The 6,213-nt window shown below is 44.6% G+C and overlaps 1 pseudogene across 1 annotated transcript; it reads left to right on the plus strand.

Moving 5' to 3' along the window:
• The first annotated feature begins 474 nt into the window (after positions 1-474).
• Positions 475-4,792, plus strand: LOC310843769 (vitelline membrane outer layer protein 1-like; annotated as a pseudogene). The gene is made up of 3 exons (XR_014568687.1): positions 475-644; positions 2,424-2,527; positions 3,725-4,792. The product of XR_014568687.1 is annotated as a vitelline membrane outer layer protein 1-like (transcript).
• The last annotated feature ends 1,421 nt before the right edge of the window (positions 4,793-6,213 follow it).

The raw sequence follows: 6,213 nt of genomic DNA on the forward strand, positions 1-6,213 counted from the left end.
GTCAGTATGGTTCACGAGGGGACGCGGGTGGCGCTGTGGGTTAAACCACAGAGCCTAGGACTTGCTGATCAGAAGGTCGGTGGTTCTAATCCCCGTGACGGGGTGAGCTCCTGTTGCTCGGTCCCTGCTCCTGCCAACCTAGCAGTTCGAAAGCACGTCAAAGTGCAAGTAGATAAATAGGTACCGCTCTGGCGGGAAGGTAAGCGGCATTTCCGTGTGCTGCTCTGGTTCGCCAGAAGCGGCTTAGTCATGCTGGCCGCATGACCCGGAAGCTGTACACCAGCTCCCCTTAATGCCGTAGTTGCTATTGACACATAATGCACATTCAATGCAAATAAGCCTACTAGTGGTCTTCCTTTACCTTTTACAAGTTTGGAAAATATTTCATTGTCTCAGGATATGATCCGGTTCAGACCTCTGGGCTATAAATTCCCAAGGCTGCATTCCTTCAACTAGCTTCAGAGCAGAGATACCATGGATCTCACTGCTCACCTGCGTTCTTCTTGATCCTCTGCTGCTGCCTTGGGCTTGTGGAAGGCCGAGACTTTAATTCTGTCCTTTCTGTGACAAATGGAGGATCTTGAGGTACCTGGGGGGTAATCCAGTTTTGCCCTCAGGGATATGCTCATGGCTTCTCACTGAAGGTAAGGTTTCCTCCAGGGTTGCTGTCACCATCAGCTCACTTTGAAGTTCCTCCCTCCCTTTCTTTCTGAACACCTTCTGAAGATGGGGAAACAATAGGGAACTGATGGACTCTTAAGTCTATTAGTCCTCTGCTTTGTCTAAAATATGGACAATAAGAGGTTGAGGAGCCAGATGGTAATTTGGGCCACCAAGTGAAATATATTAGCAACTTATGCAGCGGTGCTATTTTTCTAGAAAAAGAGGTGTCGTGTTCTCTTAGAATGGCAATAATGCCCACTTGAGAGCTGCTGGAACTGAGCTCTGGCTAGTTCTGTCTGAAAAAAAAAGCCCTGGTATGCAGGCAGATTATGTGGTGGTGGGGCAGTGCATCCTGTTTCACTGCTTGAGGCAAAAGGGGAAGATCCACTTTGCCCAACTGCTGCTGTCACTACCACCTAACTACTCCAGCCGACACCGCCTGCTACTGACCTAACTACTCCAGCCGACACCGCCTGCTCTGCTGCCACTGTGCTCCCAGCCATTTGTGTTATGGGGGCAAGATTATGCCAATTTGAGGTATAATCTTGCCCCAAATATATGTGGTCTTGCTCAAAGTCGGTGCCAATGGTGGTGGTGCTTCTCTGCCGATAGTGGAGACAGCAAGGGAGGCAGGGCACCCTTGGGCATGCTACATGGGGGCTTCTGGCACCTGAAGCAGCAGCCTCACCCTGCCTAATGACTGGGCCGGCTCTGTTTGGTGGGACTGCTTACATGTAGGATGTTGTCCAACATATCTCCAGTTAAGTTGGACTCCAGTTCCCATCAACCCCAGTCAGCATGACAAATGGTCTGGGATGATGGGTGTTATCATCCAAAACATCTGAGAGGGATCAAAGTTGGGAAGCCTGCAGTATTGGAAGTGATTGCCAGTGTTAAAAAAAATAAATCACTCAAGGTTTATAATTACGGCTGAATGCAGTGTGTTTCATCGCCCACCCAGAAAGAATTGCATTGTACAATTCAAAAATAAACAACAAGAAATACATACACTCACACACATACTAAACAATTGTTTTGCAGCAATGTCATGTTTTGGTTTGCATGGTGCATTTATCTTTTAAAACTACTAGCATGATTCTTGTTCCAGGTGAAGGATATCCTGACTGAATTCCCTGGTAAGTGGTGAAAAAGTTGTAAAGAAGAGCACAGGATCTTTAACTAATTTTGGCTGTGGGGGAAAGGCAGTTCTTGGAATCAACTAATTTGGTTTAACCAAGCTGATTGAGTTAATGCAAAAATCTGCACATGAAAGTGATCCCCATAATCACCAGGAGAATGAAACATGAATTAAACTATTTATATTCCAGTGTGTGTTTTTTTAAACGTCTTCATAGTTTCCTGAAGTATGTTTTATACTTCAGGACAGCAACTTGCAACATTCTGAATGCTCAATTTTTTTTGCTGATGATCATTTCACGGAACTTTAATTGAGTTTGACATGGGCTGTATGGCTGGTGTGATAGCTCAGTTGGTTGGGCATGAGACTCTTAATCTCAGGGTTGTGGGTTCAAGCCCCATGTTGGGCAAATAATTCCTGCATCGCAGACGGTTGGACTAGATGACCCTTGTGTCTTAAGAGACTTAGAGAATGGATAATTCTAGCTGAAAACTGTTGCATCCATGTCACGTTAATTGAACGTAGAACTCATTGAATTCATGATTTACTTTTGACTTTGATTTTTGCACTCCTTGGTTTATCTTCAGATTTAACCCAGTCTCTTTGTCTCTTCTCCCACCAGGTAGAGCCAAACCAAGGTGGTGGTGTCAAGGATGATGATACAGCCCTAAATGGAATTCGCCTGCACTGCACTGACAGTTCAGTAATTGAGTCTGCAACTGGACCGTGAGCATCTCTCTTGATTTCATTTCCTTTTTGTTGCAATTTTTGGGAAGGTGTTGGTGGGAGGGGCTGAACTGAAATTTGTTATGCTAGGTTAGAACAGCACAAAGAAACCATAGAGTTCACCTTGTTTTTTCTGACCTCTCAAAGGGCACCAACTCTAGCCTTTTTCTGGCTTCCAACTCAACTTTGCAGGACCCCAAAATTGATAGCAGGCCTGGTTTTAGAGGTTGGCACTGTTGGGCACTTGCCAACTCCTGTATCCCAACAGGAGACCCAGTATGGACTCCTTGAGCTTTCTTATTTAGCTGCAACTCTTTCTTGCTATCTTTACAAGTTCACTGGATCTCTCTGAGCAAGGGACAGGAGGAAGGACAGGGAACAGCAGCCTCTGGTTATTTTGCCCTCTCCCTCTTGGTCTGCCACAGGTGTTGGACTCAGAGAAGCAGCTAAGTGAGAGGGCAGTGATGAGACTTAAGAAGGCAAACATTTTACCCAAGACTAAACCTGGATCTGTCTCTGCCTCATGGAAGCCAAGAAACAAATAGAGATAAATGGAAACTCCAAGTCTGCTAAAGAGAACATGGATTTTATTCAGAAAACACCATATTCCAGTCGGGAGGAATCAGATATTTGTTTATTTAATATTTACAATCCCCAACATTTCAAAAAGTTCTATGTAGTATACAGTCTAAAATGCCAAACAATATATCCTTAAAACATAAAACAAAACCTAAAACCAATAAAACAGGAATGCACTATGCCTCAGAAGAGTTCTCTAGCTCAAAACAAGTTGAGCCCCAATAAATGGATAATGGTGTGCTTTTTGAGACTTTCTCCTCTTTTCCAGTAAACAAATAATTGTTCTGGACCATTTCAGGCCCAGAAGATCTTAGGCTGTGTTGAGCAATACTTATTGGAAATGATACATTAAAGTGACAATTAACTGTTTCACAGACTCAGACAGCAACAATACCTGTTTCTGGGTTCCTGGAGAATTGTTTCTGCCCTCACCAGGAGCAGGGAGTGTTGGGGCAGAAAGGAGGGGCAGAGGCAATTGCTTTGTGAACCTTTGGATGCAACAATGCAGAGTCCTTGAGACATTGGGAGCATCCTCTTGGAATATTCACATGGACCTGATCCATTTAGGTGTAAGCAGAAGGCTCCTCATGTGTTACTAATTAACACCTTCTTTGGCAGGTGGGGAACCTGGACAGGGATTCATTATTGCCCTCAAAGCAATCTGATCTCTTACTCTCTGAGAGTGGAAGGATACCAGGGTGATGGTGACGATACGGCCGCCAACAACATCCAGTTCACCTGTCAAGATGGAACTGGGCTGATGGGCCAGGGACTTAACTGGGGTAATTTTGGCCCATGGAGCAATCGTTGCTCCTCTGGTTATATCTGTGGGATCCAGACAAGGGTGGAGTCTTACCAAGGCAAGGGCGATGACACAGCACTTAATGATGTGAAGTTCTTCTGCTGTGACTGAACCCAATGTACCTCCGCCCCTTACGGCATATCTCTGCTACTTTCTGGTAGTCGTCAAGGTTAACGAAAATTAAATATTGTCTTGAGAATTGTGTGTGATTCTTTTGATCAGAATTCTACACCTATCACTTCTAGTTGAGAAGCAATGAAAAATATTTAAAAAGGGGTACAACTATGCAGGTGTTGATTAACAAACAAAGACACAGTGTGCTGAATCACAGTCTGAATCCTTTCTGTTGGCCCCGAGACCTGACTCAAAAAGAGGCCACAGACATAACTGGTTGCCCTCCAAATCAAGAGCCAAAACCTGGGTAAATAAAAATGCTTTTGTCTAGCACCAAGAGGGCTTCCTTAGCCCCACATTGACATTTTGGGGTTTCTTTTTTTTGGGCCTAGAACTGAGCTTGCTTTTTTTGTGGGAGTGGAAAGCAGTGTCATGGCTCTGTCAAGACTTCAGGAAAGCTATTCTTCCCCTGGTTGCAACAAGAGCAGAAGAAAGAAGGTAGAGTCCTTTCTAAATGAGTTTTAGTCAATCCTAATAGTAAGAGACAAAAGAAAGCAACAAACCTCAATATGGCGTTGCTCCAAACTGGGCTCCTCCTCCCACCTTCCTTACTGTGGCCACTCGTGGTCAAATGTCTCTGATTCCATTGTTCCTGCCCTTTTAACGAACATCGTGTTCTGGGAGAAGGGGGATCAGAAATACTCTCCAGTGACAGCATGTCATCTGGCTGCCCTGCTACGGTCTCCTCCACTTCTTCTAACACTGTCAACTCCTTTGTTCGTCTATCTCTGAGCTGTGATTTACCTCAAACTCCTCAAAGCCCTGCTGTCATTCAGTGCTGCCTCCCCCTTCTCCTGACTCTGCAGGAGAAAGGTGTGTGTGTGTGTGATCTCCACCACTCCTCCTCCTCCATCTCGCCCTCTTGAGTCCAATCCCTGACAAGCAGGGAATCACAATGCCTCTGTTTCAGATTTGAAAAGCACCTGTGAGAGGATGCTTTTAAAGATGGCTTAGAAATATCAGCTGGCAGAATGCAGCCGCCCGCGGGGAGCCAAGAAGTTGGCACAGGTAATATCAGTGCTGTACTTGCTGCGTTGGCATGCCCTCCAACATCCCTCAGATAAAAATAGAGACTTTTTTTCTACATACATACATGGAATACGGGGAAAGAGCAGGACCGGCTGAGCTGCCCAAACGGCTGTTACCAAGAGGTTTATGTCACAATACTGTACTGTACTTGGTTATATGATGATATATGGTAAAACCACATGGTAAAATCAACCAGCTTTGGGTGTCGGAAGAGGCTTCTGCACCAGATGTTTCAAGGCAGCCCTTCTGCACCAGCAACATAGTCTCTATGGTCAGCAGCTATGACCCCTGCGCACCTGCATGAGCCAGGCACACTTAGGCCTGTTGGCTATTTGCAGATTAGTTGCGCTGCAGAAGGCGTGCTGGGGAGACCACCCATTCAAGAAACGCAAAATAACTTTTGCTAGGTTTTAATAGCAAAAACTCCTTTTACACTAAATTACAATCTATCAATAAGCATGACCCATCCACTAGGGTACAGGGAGAGCTCCATACTGCTCTTTATATACCATACCCTACAGCTTAATTACCAAAACTTAACAGCACCTGCTATACTGCTTCACATCTGTAAAACTAGGTCACGTGATTTGCTCTGGCCTTTAAAGAAATACACATCTTGTGGAACAATAAGAAACCCTCAAATTTAAAGACACCATTTAACATGGCTGCTCCTGCCACTACCATCACCCTAGTCAGATGCGTTGAGCGGTACAAACTGGTGGAGCTGAGAAGTGGAGCAGCAACAACAGCAGCTGGTGCCCAAACCCCTCTCCTCCCTGCAGGTCCCAGTGCATCACTGTGAGGGGTTGGGCTATCTCCTTCCCACACACTCGCCCTTCCCAACTCCCTTTCCCTTGTGTACATTTGAAAGAATGTCTGGTGAATTGTATTGAATATACTTATCTTTGATTTGTACTTCTTTTCTTTTTTCAAAATACCATATATAATAATGTAATGTTGTCAAGCAAATTTAATAAAATAAATAAATAAACAAGAAAACCAAACAAAAAATGGCTTCCTAAGACTATTGCCAGGCAATAAAATTTAAGACAGAAGTCAAAACCTCATAGAAGGCTCATGAGGCTCTTTAAATGAAGCACTC

Source organism: Podarcis gaigeae, assembly GCF_964106915.1.
Source record: "Podarcis gaigeae genome assembly, chromosome: 4".
NCBI classification, from domain to species: domain Eukaryota; kingdom Metazoa; phylum Chordata; class Lepidosauria; order Squamata; family Lacertidae; genus Podarcis; species Podarcis gaigeae.